General features: G+C 40.0%; 1 pseudogene; it reads left to right on the forward strand.

Moving 5' to 3' along the window:
• The first annotated feature begins 3,060 nt into the window (after window positions 1-3,060).
• LOC103200681 lies at window positions 3,061-6,504 on the forward strand (annotated as a pseudogene).
• The last annotated feature ends 5,778 nt before the right edge of the window (window positions 6,505-12,282 follow it).

The following is a 12,282-nucleotide window of genomic DNA, read 5'->3' on the forward strand; positions in this document are numbered from 1 at the left end:
TTTTTTTTTTCCTGCAAAATAAACAAATTATGTTCTGAGCATTGCACATAGATACATATTTTTGTAACAGTAATTCTACTAAGCTATTATAGACCGGGCTAAGAACACACTATAGATTCTGGGACTGATGTGTACTGCAATTCTTTGCTTCATATAGCAGATAATCTAGCCAAAAATAGAGAAAGAGGGGAGGGGACCACAGAACATAGAAGCTCAAACCAAAGGACAAAGTAGAATGAGACTTCTCATCTATCTTGGGTTAGAAATCAAATTTAAATGCAAGCTATACTGCTTTTCAAGAGGCTTAGTTTCAGCTCCCAAATAGTGACTGCTTGACACAGTCTACTCTGAATGAATACTCAGAAGGTGAATTGTTAAACAACAGTCTTTATTTTCCTGAAGTCCTCAGCTGAATTTACAGTAAGGCGCTCTGGTGGTGCAATGCCTAAGGCATTTGACTGCTAACCAGAAGGTTGTTGGCTCAAAGCAACCAGCAACTCTGTGGAAGGAAGATGGGGCAATCAACTTCTGTAAGGATTTACTGCCTGGGAAACCCAGTGGGGGTTGCTGTGAGTTGGAATTGACTAGATGGCAGTGGGTTTGTTTTTTTTTTATTTGAATTTGCAGTGCTGATAACTGATCCCTATGTTTGGAGTAAGTCCTAACTGTTCTTGTATCTGTTCCCTCTATGTGTAATGGATTCTGTTTTAATATTCAGTCTTCCATAGTATTTGCTTCCATATTCTCTTTAGGATGACAATAACAGCTTCCCTATGCATCATCTCTGAAATAATCAAATGATATATTAATGCTGACTATAGTGTAGTCAAAGGAGACTGGATTACTTTGTCTCTTTTCTTTATTCAATGAATTAGTCATCCTTCTCCCTCTCTCTCTCTCTCTCTTTTCTTTTCTCTCTCATCTTTCCATATAGGCTCAATACCATCCTTAAAAGTGAGTAGTCACACACACAAAAAAAGGCTACCAGAGCTTCTGAGTAGTCACAGCAGGTCTTAAATTACTAAACAACTGGATATGGTTGTACAGAGCTTTCAAGTTTACAACATATTCAAATTTAAAGATCAGCTGAAGGACTGCTTGCCAACTTGTGTGGTTAGCATATTTAAAACATCATTGTTTTATTACAGCGTCCTGTGTGAGCAACCCCCTAATTAAATTGTGTTTACCTGTCTTCTGGTGAGGGATTCACAGTAGGCATGGTTTATGGTTTGCACACCTTAGATGAATCTGATGAGCCCTAGGCTTTGATTTTTTAAGCAACCCATTTCTCATTATCAGAAATTTAACCAAAAATCTTGGATTCAAATGACCTATGCCCTTTCAGATAATATTTGTATGTAGGGGAGATGGGACAATTGCCTGTCTCCAGGGGAGTTGCTTTTGGCCCTTCTATTGTCTGTTAAGGAATTCTGGTAGTGTAGTGCCTAAGGCACTTGACTGCTAACAAGGAGGCTGGCGGTTCAAACCCACCAGCCACTCCTCAGAAGGAAAGTTGGGCAATCTACTTCTATAGAGATACTGCCTCAGAAACCCAAGGAGGAGTTGCTATGAGTTGGGTCCAACTCAACAGCACATAACAACAATAACAACAGTTTCTGTTATAATTATTGTCAATGACAGAAGAGATGAGTAGGTCAGTCTAAGTCCCTTGCATCGATCTCCATGTCATGGATACTTCCTTTGGTGCAGTGAATTACTTGATACAGTCCTTCTAGCAACTCCCACCACATGACTGGGTGAATTCTTCAAATATCTGTTGCTTGTGGCCCACCAAGGGGATTGGATGACTTGTTAATAACGTAAAAATGATACATAGTATCCTTGTGGGGGTGGGACTATGTTAATAAGATATATGGAAACCTTATGTGAGGAAACCATATTGCTTAAAATGAGCCATCCCAGAGATAGAAATGGGGTGGGGGCAGGGAGCTATCACAACAATCAAGAAAGAAGAGACTGGAGTGGAGTGAGTCATTGGACCCGAGAGCCCTATGTTGAACCCCCTCAACACAGGGGACAGAGAGAGAGCTGTAACACTTTGCTGAGATAGCAAGAGACTGTAAGAGTAAATGAGAGGCAGCAGCAGAGAAATGATGGCATCAGACCCTGATCTGAGGCAGAGCAGGGGGCTTCCCGGACAATAGTGAGAGAAAGCTGAGTGCCTTTGGGCAGAAGTCTTGCTGGTGGAGCAGGGTGCCTCTAAACATTTATCAGCAGAGCTAAAAGAGCTTAGAAACACTTGCCCCAGTAGGGCAGATGCCAGGCTGAGGGTCCAAGGACCAGAGAGAGACCTGCTTTCTGGCACAGGTGAGAAGAAGCTGCTCTAATTGAGGAACTATATTCTGAGTTGATCTTGATTCTGAGTTGTAACCTGTTACTTACCTAATAAACCCCATAATCATAAGTTTTGTGTGTGAATTCTGTGTGGTTACTGCACCCAGCAGAGAAGTAGAGCGTGCTGTGGAAGGAACGGTAGGTGGAAAGAATGGAGGCAGGTCTGACCTCTACCTCTCAGGAATCCGCCTTGGGCTGTTGATGTTGATCTTGACCCACCTCCCCCCTTGTAAAGTTATTGGAGGTCAGACACTGTTCCCCACAGGCAGTTTTTGCACTTTCCTTATACTATGACACGTAAACTCAAATCTTTACCGGGAAAACACTTTTATCTTAAAAAAAAAGCTTTGTATTCAAATGTACTACTGCCTTTCAGAAATCTAATTGGAAACTCATAGTTGAACATATTTACTTGTTACCTCTACCAGGATATAACCATTTGGGAAATTAAGAAAATCTTTCAGAAAAAAAATAAATCACATTATTGATTCACTGATGGTGAACTGCACAACATGATTCACTGGGATTTTAAAAAGGCGTGGATTTTCTCCTTTCTGGCATTATGGCTGATTAGCTCTGAGGGAATGTCCTCCTTTAAAGAAGATACATCCTTCATAGGACACCTCTTTGGGGCACTACTCTCTGTAAGGAACCCATTAAATTGACAAGGGGACAAAGCAGTTGGGAGGTGGGACCTGCAAGGGCATGACTCTGGGGGCCAAAGCTCCTAGAAGCATGATTCTCAGGCCAGATGTGAATGGGAACTTAACATATGCACGGAATAAAACAATCAACTTCAGTAAGAAGAATAACTTTGGGAAGTCATTGGTTTGCAATGTGGCAAAAAATAAAGTTGTTTTCTTACCTCCTCCTTTTGAGAAGGGAGGAGACTTGGTGGCACAGTGGTTAAGCGCTTGGCTGCTAATTGAAAAGGTGTGCAGTTCAAATGTACCAGCTTCTCCATGGAAGAAAGATGTGGCACTCTGCTTCTGTAAAGATGCCAGCCTCAGAAACCCTATGGTTTCTCATAGGGTCACAATGAGTCAGAATCAACTCAGCGACAATGGGTTTAGTTTCTTCGTTACCTTTGAGAATGTAATTCTCAGATTAATTAAAATCTGAATGAGAGAGCTAAACTATAAGGTAAAAATGAATGAAATAGGAAGTATTTCTTAAACAGAAATCAGAAATCACAAACAATAAGCTGAGCATTTGGTGGATTTGATTGCATCAAAATAAAATTTTGTTTTTAAAGACAAATTTTGCAGATATCCAAAGGTCTGTGAGAAGATCGTGCTGGCATTTAGACTTAATATGACACATGTATTCAAGATGTCAGGTGAAGTCTTAAAATTGATGAGAAGAAAATAAAAAGTCTATTGAAAAAAGTACATAATATAAATATGTATTTCATGAAAGAGAAAATAAGAATTGCTAATAAATATGTTTAGTGATGTTCAGCTTCATGTGTAATCAAAGAAATACAAGTAAATAAGAATAATAATGAATGATCACTTACTATTTGTCAGATGGGCAAAAAATATAACTTGAATAAGTCATATTTGTGAGGAGTGAAATTGAAGTACAGGCATACACCATTTTATTGTGCTTTGCAGCTATTGCCTTTTTTTTTTTTTTTTTTAATTGAAGATTTGTAGCAACGTTGCATCAAGCAAGTCTCTCAGTGCCATTTTTCCAACAGGTGTGTTCACTTCATGTCTCTGTCACATTTTGGTCATTCTCACAATATTTCAAACTTTGTCATAATGCTGTTACACACTTTGTAGACTACAGTATAGTGTAAACACAACTTTTATATGCACTGGGAATTCAAAAAGCTCTTGTGACTTGCTTTATCGTGATACTCATTTTATTATGGCGGTGGTCTCCAATTTGCATTGCATCTCTGAGATATGCCTGTATAGACATGGGAAAACCATTTTAAAATGTCATCTTGAACTATTATTTGAAATAAAAGTTTCATCTGTTCCAAGATTTTATAAAATCTCTCCTGGATAGAAGCCCAGATAAACTCTTCCATAGATATATGAAAGGATGTGTATCGAGACATTAAGTAGCCCTGGTGGCCCAGTGATTACCTGCTGAGATGCAAACTAAAGGGTAAGCTGTTCAAATCACCAGCTGTTCTGTAGGATAAAGATGTGGTAGTCTGCCGAGTAAAGTAAAGGCCTTTGAAGCCCAATGGTACAGTTCTACACTGCCCTATAGGATCCTTACAAGTAGGAATGGACTGGACAGCAATGGGTTTGCTTTGGGTTATCAAGTCATCAATTTCATCACTGTATGTGTTAGTTGCAAACAATGTAGCTACATATCACTAGGTGAATAAATAAAAGTTGGTAAGTATATCAGAGTGAATGTTATATAGCCACAGTGTCCGAAGCATCATTATGGGTATACAAAAGCAAGAACAAAATTTAATTATTTAATTAATATTCTCAACCCCGAAGTGAAGAAATCCTGCTGGACTGAGGAGGAGGGCCGCATGCCCTGTGAGACCCACAAGGTCAACTGGGCAACTGCTGGGTGGAGACTGCTAAAATGCTTCCGGGGAGGGCAGACAATGCTGTAAAGAACCACTGAAATTGCACCATCAAAAGGAAGGTGGACGCAGGAGGCTTCCTGAGTGATTTCAAAGACTGCAAGCCCCCCCGTGTACTTGCTGCTAGGGCTCGAGGACAAGGACGGCCATCCAAGTGTCCTTCCCACTGAAGGCCAGGGAAATCTTGTGACCAGCTGGTCCTCTGAACCCTTGTCATAAAGGAAGAGGAAAGCAGTGAGGAAGCGGCCATGGCAGCCACCACATCTCGGAAGCAGGAGGCTGTCCTGGCAGAGCTGGATGGAGTGCAGACACTAGAGCTCGTGGATGAATTCCCCAAGCATGAGGACCAGGTGGGCTCCCTGCCTGAAATGAGCTTGCCCTACAACGGGTGGTAGAGGCCGCCAACCTTCTCAGTCCAGCCGTGGGGTCATTGAGCCTCCCTGAAGCCCTGGACTTAATTGAGTCTGATCCCGATGTTTGGTGTGACCTGAGTAAATGTGACCTCCCTGAGGAGCTGTCTGCACAAAGCCAGTCCAGCCTCAGGCTCAGCAGCAGGCACTGGTGCCCAGCCAGGGTGCCGTGCCAGTATCCAGTGTGACCGAGTATCACCTGGACAGCCACGCTATCTTGGACCTGAGCTGGAGCCACTGGGCTGAGCTAATCCCCATCTCCCCAAGCACTGACATTGGGGGCTGAGGCATCGGCACACTACCCTCGGTGCTCAAGTGGCAGAAGAAGAGGCATGTCATGCTGTCTCCTAGAGAACAGTGCCAGTTGTCCTTCCTGGACTCCTGCAACTGCCTCACCCCAAAACCATGTTCCTTAAGATCCTGCTCTTCTCATCCTCTCAGCTTCTGAACTTCTAGACCAAACAGGACACACTGAACCTGGAGAGCCCCCCATTGACATCCACCCCTGTGTGCAGCCAGAAGGTGGTTGTCACCATGCCCCTGCACTGGGACAAGATGCCCCTGCACCAGAAACATGCTGCGTTTGTAATCCCAGATCAGAAATACTCCATGGACAACACTCCCCACATGCCAACCCTGTTCAAGAATGTCCTGGACAAATATAGACCACTAAAGCCCCTGACCCAGACCCCACACCTCGAGCAGGACTTGAAGGAGATGCTGAGCTCAGAGGCTAGCATCGAGCTCATGATCGTGAATGATGTTAGGCCAGAGAAGCAGAAGAGGAAGCCAGGGCTACCTCAGAGCCCCATCAGGAAAGTCCAGGGGTCTCTGGCTCTTGCCATCATGGACAAGGACATGAAGCTGATGATGTCCACAGGGCCTGAGGCCATGTCTTGTGGAGCAGCATCCCATCGAGCTTGTCCAGCCTTATCCTGCCAGGTAATAAAGAGGACAACAGCTGGCTCAACGAAGGTTTTCTGCAGGCCAAACCTGAGAAGGCCGGGGCCACTCTGAAGCCCTGAAGCCACTTCCCAACACCTGCCCCATGAGCAACTCCTGGAAGATTGTGGCCTGTGGGGGCACCAGGAACCATGCTTCATGCAGGAGAAAGCACAGCAGCTCCTAGTCAACTTGAAGCCCAGCCACATGTCCCTGACATCCATCTTGTCCTGAGTGGCTTGGACAGTCACAAACCCATACTCATGTTTACGGGGGGATGGGGCTGTGAATTTAAGAACACACTCAGGTGCCACCTCATCTACTTGCAGAGGGCCTTCTGTCACCAGCCCTTCCTCAGATGACTCCAGCTTTGGGCAGTTCCTGGTGCTGACAGAACAGAAGCCTATCTCCCGGGCCTGCCAAGCCTCTCCCCAGTGCCACAGAGCACCTGTTATCTTCTCCCAGGCCCTGATTAGGCCTGGCCTCTGCTCAGACTCCTGCTGAGGACATGGGCATGGCCAGGGTGCTCCCCTCAACCCTTATTGGTACATTTTCCTAAAAGAATAAAACTGCCTTTTTCCTTGGGAACAACAATATGTATGTGTGTATATATATACACACATATACATATACATATATATATATATATACACACATATACTTATACATATGATAATTGAATCTAATATATCTTGTTTAAATTATTTATAATCATTTTGCTGCATCTAAAAGCTACCTTTGAAAACTTAGCTGCATTTATGAAATCATTATACTTTTTTTTTATAAAGAAAACAATGACAGTTGTGAGCAGTTTTTTTTTGAGTTGTGCTAAAAGTAGAACACAACCTCATACCATTTCTTTTTCAAAGAACACAGATTTAAGTAAATATTTCATTTGAATGTCACAATAATAGTTTTAATTTTCTTGCATCTTATGAAGAAAAGTAAATCATCCAATCCAATTAGAAATATAATTTAAATTGATTTGTAAGTATTTTTCTCAGTTTTTTAAGACAGTAAATAGACAAATTTAAAATGGTAAATTATAACTTATTACATTAGTTTTTTAGTCCATGTGCTGTCATTCCTTTTATAACAATATAGTGTCATAAAATAATGAAAACTATATCACAACTCTCAAGTTACCGTGTATTAAATTTTCTCCTTAATATAAATACATTCATATTTAAAATAGAGTTACATTGTTTGTAAATGTGACTGATCAGTATATTTGTTTCATTAAGACATAACTAACATTAACTATGCACCTCCAATTTGACAGGCATTTTCACACGCATTTTCTCATTAAGTTATCTCAACAACCAAGGTTCAGATAGTTAAGGTCAACCAGCTAAAATGAGAAAATAAAATCTCAAATCTAGGCAGAAAAGCATTTGTCCCAAGCAGAATTTAGGGAGAAGGGCACATAATTAGCCTTTAGGACTGATGGTTATAGTACCTCAGGGAAGAAGTTAGCTGAAAAGCCACTAGGAGCTCAGGCCTAAGAAACCTGAGTGATGTGGCTAGATGTTCAGGTGAGCATATAGAGATTAGTATTGTACAGAAAGGCCTCTCCCATGGGGGTAGAACCTGAAAAAACAAGTCTCTGTGAGAACCTGAAATAGCTTGATACCTGGCTGCATCCTGTTTCCAGGTGATACAATCATGGTGGCAGCAACCATGGTTGAAGACAGTAGATCTTTCTCCACTTGAGATTGGGTGATCTGATAGGTTTCTTTTCAGAACTTTATAAACAGCTGAGCTTTTTATAAAATCTAATCACTAATTATAAAATTCTAATCATTACCCATAGCTCTACCACTTGCTTTATCTAGACATGGCACCAATTTTTAGGATAAGGGCTTGAACTCGTTCTAATAAAATATGAGAACTGAAAAATGATCTTATGTGCAATCTAACTGTTGAGGTAAAAATATTTTTAAATAATAAATAGTGTAGCAAAGAATATTGAAAAAAGATCCCTGGTGGTATAGTGGGATTAAAGCATTGAGCTCCCCACCATAAAGACAGTGGTTTGAACCCAGTAGCCTCTGCACAGGAGAAAGATGAGGCAGTCTGCATCCCTAAAGATACACAGCCTTTTCGATACTATGGGGGTAGTTCTACACTGTCTTGTAGGGTAACTATGAGTCAGATTCAACTCGATGGCAGTAAGTTTGGTTTGGTTGGGTACAGAATATTAAAATAAGATAATTTATTTAAAGTTGTTAATATATTGTGCAGAAGGGGAGTGGATTATCGGACAATTTATCTCAGAAATTATTTTTACAGGCAAATGAAAACAAATTGCTCAAAATGTGTTTATTCAGTGCCTCCTGAGTGCCAATCGCTTAAAAACAAAGGGCAGAGTGGGGCCTCTAATCTATTCATGAAAGAATGAACTAGATTCATCTTTGTTTGATTTTATACAATGCTTATGAGATCTATATTTTAACTAATTTCATTTTAATAAGAATATTAGTTTATGTTCCCAGAACTCTCATAACTGGGTTCTGTTCTTGAGAGAGTATAAGTGGTAAATATCACAGAAGAGGGGTAGGCCATTAATAATTAAAAGTTTACTTAGGTAAAAATACGAATCCTTGGACGTTTTGAAAATCAAAAATAGAATTGTGAGTAAAAATTGTACTCTCTGTATGTTTAGATCTATAATTAGATATATATAGCCTCTAGCCCCTAAAACACTCTTCATGCTGCCCTGGATGGAATATTCTTCACTTATTATTTGTATGTTTCTAACTGCATTGCAGCCACTGTGTCAATCCACCTTGTTGAGTGCCTTCGCCTTTTTCACTGACCCTCCACTTAACCAAGGATGATATCCTTGTCCAGGGAATAGTCCCTTCTGACTAACTGACCAAAGTAGATGAGATAAAGTCTGACCATTCTTGCTTCCTAGGAACATTTTGGCTGAGCTTCTTCCAGGACAGATTTGTTTATTTTTCCAACCTAGAAATTTTCAGTATTTTCAGTATTCTTTGCCAGAACCACAACTCAAAAGCATCAACTCTTCTTCAGTCTTCCTTATCCATTGCCCTACTTTCACATGCATGTGAGGAAATTGAAAATACCGTAACTTGGAGTAGGTTCACCTTTGTATTCAAAGTGACACCTTTTCTTCTTAACACTTTAAAAAGTTCTTTTGCAGCAGATTTGCCTAATGCAATATGATGTCTGATTTCTTGACTGCTGCTTCCATGGGTGTTGATTGTGGATCAAAATAAAATGAAATCCCTGAAAACTTCAATATTTTTCTCCATTTATCATGATGTTCTTTATTGGTCCAGTTGTGAGGACTTTTTTTTCTTTATGTTGTGGTATAATCCATACTGAAGACTGTAGTCATTAATCTTCACAGTAAGTGTTTCCAATCACATTCACTTTCAACAAGCAAAGTTATGTCATGGGCATATCATAGGTTGTTAATGGTTCTTCCTTCAATCCTGATGCTATGTTCTTCTTCATGTAAATTCAGTCTCTCAGATTATTTGCTCAGCATACAGATGGAATAAGTATGACGAAAGGATACAGTCTTGATGTATATGGTTCCTGATTTGAAACCATGCAATACTGCCTTGTTCTGTTTGAATGACAGCCTCTTGGTCTGTGTACAGGTTCCTCATGAGCACAATTAAGTATCCTGAAATTTCCATTCTTCAAAATGTCATCCATAATTTGTTATAATCCACATAGATGGATGCCTTTGCATAGTCAATAAAACACAGGTAAACATCTTTCTGGTATTTTTTGCTTTCAGCCAAGATCCATCTGACCTCAGCAATGTTATCCCTCCTTTGATGGTCTCTTCTGAATCTGGTTTGAATTTCTTGAAGTTCCCTGTCAATGTATTACTGCAACCATTTTTGAATTATCTTCAGCAAAAGTTGCCAGTAATTGACAAATTTTGACTTAGAGGGAGAGGAATTTCATAGGGCTCAATCTAATAATATCTATTACTGTATGATATTGGGAAAATATAGATACAAAGACAAAAATAATTTGAAATATTCTTATATTTTGGTTATTATCACTCTTGATATTGTTGTTAAGTGCCTTTAAGTCAACTCTGACTCATAGCGGTCCTACGTGCAACAGAACAGATAATGCCCGGTCCTGTGCCAGCCTCACAATCCTTGGTATGCCCAAGCCCATCATTGCAGTCACTGTGTCAATCCATCTCATTGAAGGTCTTCCCCTTTTTCACTGACCCTCCATTTTACCAAGCACAATAGCCTTCTCTAGGGAATGGTCCCTTCTGACAACATGACCAAGGTAGGTCAGATGAAGTCTGGCCATTCTCTCTACCAAGGAGCATTCCGGCTGCATTTCTTCCAGGACAGGTTTGTTTGTTCTTCTGGCAATCCATGGTATTTTCAGTATTCTTTGCCAACACCACAAACCAAAGCATAGGCTCTTCTTCAGTCTTCATTATTCATTATCCGTCTTTCAAATGCATATGGGGCGATTGAAAATGCCATGGCTTGTGATAGGCATATCTTAGTTTTCAAAGAGACATCTTTGCTCTTCAGCACTTTAAAGAGTTATTTTGCAGCAGATTTGCCCAGTGGAATATGTCTGATTTCTTGATTGCTTCTTCCACTAGTGTTAATAGTGGAAACAAGTAATATGAATTCTTTGACAACTTCAATTTTTTCTCTATTTATCATGATTCAGCCTACTGGTCTATTTGTAAGGATTTTCATTTTCTTTATGTTGAGGTATAATCCATACTGCAGACTGTAGTTTTTAATTTTCATCAGTAAGTGCTTCAAGTCATTTTCACTTTTAGCAAGCAAGGTTGTGTCATCTGCATATCACAGGTTGGTAATGATTCTTCCTCCCTTCCTGATGTCGTGCTCTTCTTCATATAGTCCAGCTTCTAAGATTATTTGCTCAACATACAGACTGAATAGGTATGGTGAAAGAATACAACCCTGACACACTCCCTTTCTGATTTTAAGCCACAAATTATCCCTTTGTCCTGTTTGAATGACAGCCTCCTGGTCTATACACAGGTTCCTCATGAGCACAATTTAGTGTTCTGGAATTCCCATTCTTCTCAATGTTATTCATAATTTATTATGATCCACACAGCCAAATGCTTTTGCATAGTCAATGAAACACAACCAAACATCTTTCTGGCATTCTTTGCTTTCAGCCAAGATCCATCTGATATTAGCAATGGTATCTCTCATCTCATGTCCTCTTCTGAATCCAACTTGAATTTCTGAAAGTTCCCTGTCAATATACTGCTGCAACCATTTTTTAATTATCTTCAGCAAGATTTTAGTTGCATATGATATTAATGATATTGTTTGATAATTTCCACATTTTGTCTGTATCACCTTTCTTTAGAATGGGTACAAATATGGATGTCTTCCAGTCAGTTGGCCAGGTAGCCATCTTCCAATTTTCTTGGCATAGACGAGTAAGTGCTTCCAGTGCTGCATCCATTTGTTGAAACATCTCAACAGGTATTTCTGTCAATTCCTGGAGACTTGTTTTTCTCCAATTCCTTCAGTACAGCTGTGACTTCTTCTTTCAGTACCATTGGGTCTTGATCATATGATACCTCCTGAAATAGATGAATAGCAACCAATTCTGTGCATTCCTTCCATCTTCTTTTGATGTTTCCTGCATCAATCAATATTTTGCCCATAGAATCTTTCAATATTGCAACTTGAGGCTTGAATTTTTTCTTCGGTACTTTCAGCTTGAGAAATGCTGACAGTGTTTTTCCTTTTTTGTTTTCTAACTCCAGGTCTTTGCATGTTTCATTATAATAATTGACTTTATCTTCTCAAGCTGCTCTTTGAAATTTTCTGTTCAGCTCTTTTATCTTGTCATTTCTTCCATTTACTTTAGCTACTCTCCATTACTGTCCATTCAAGGATAAGTTTCAGAGTTTCTCCTGACATTCATTTTGGTCTTTCCTTCATTTCCTGTCTTTTTAATGACCTTTTACTTTCTTCACTTAAGATGTTCTTGATA

This window comes from Orycteropus afer, unplaced genomic scaffold (genome assembly GCF_000298275.1).
Source record: "Orycteropus afer afer isolate SDZICR_OR568_19922 unplaced genomic scaffold, OryAfe1.0 scaffold00007, whole genome shotgun sequence".
NCBI lineage: Eukaryota > Metazoa > Chordata > Mammalia > Tubulidentata > Orycteropodidae > Orycteropus > Orycteropus afer.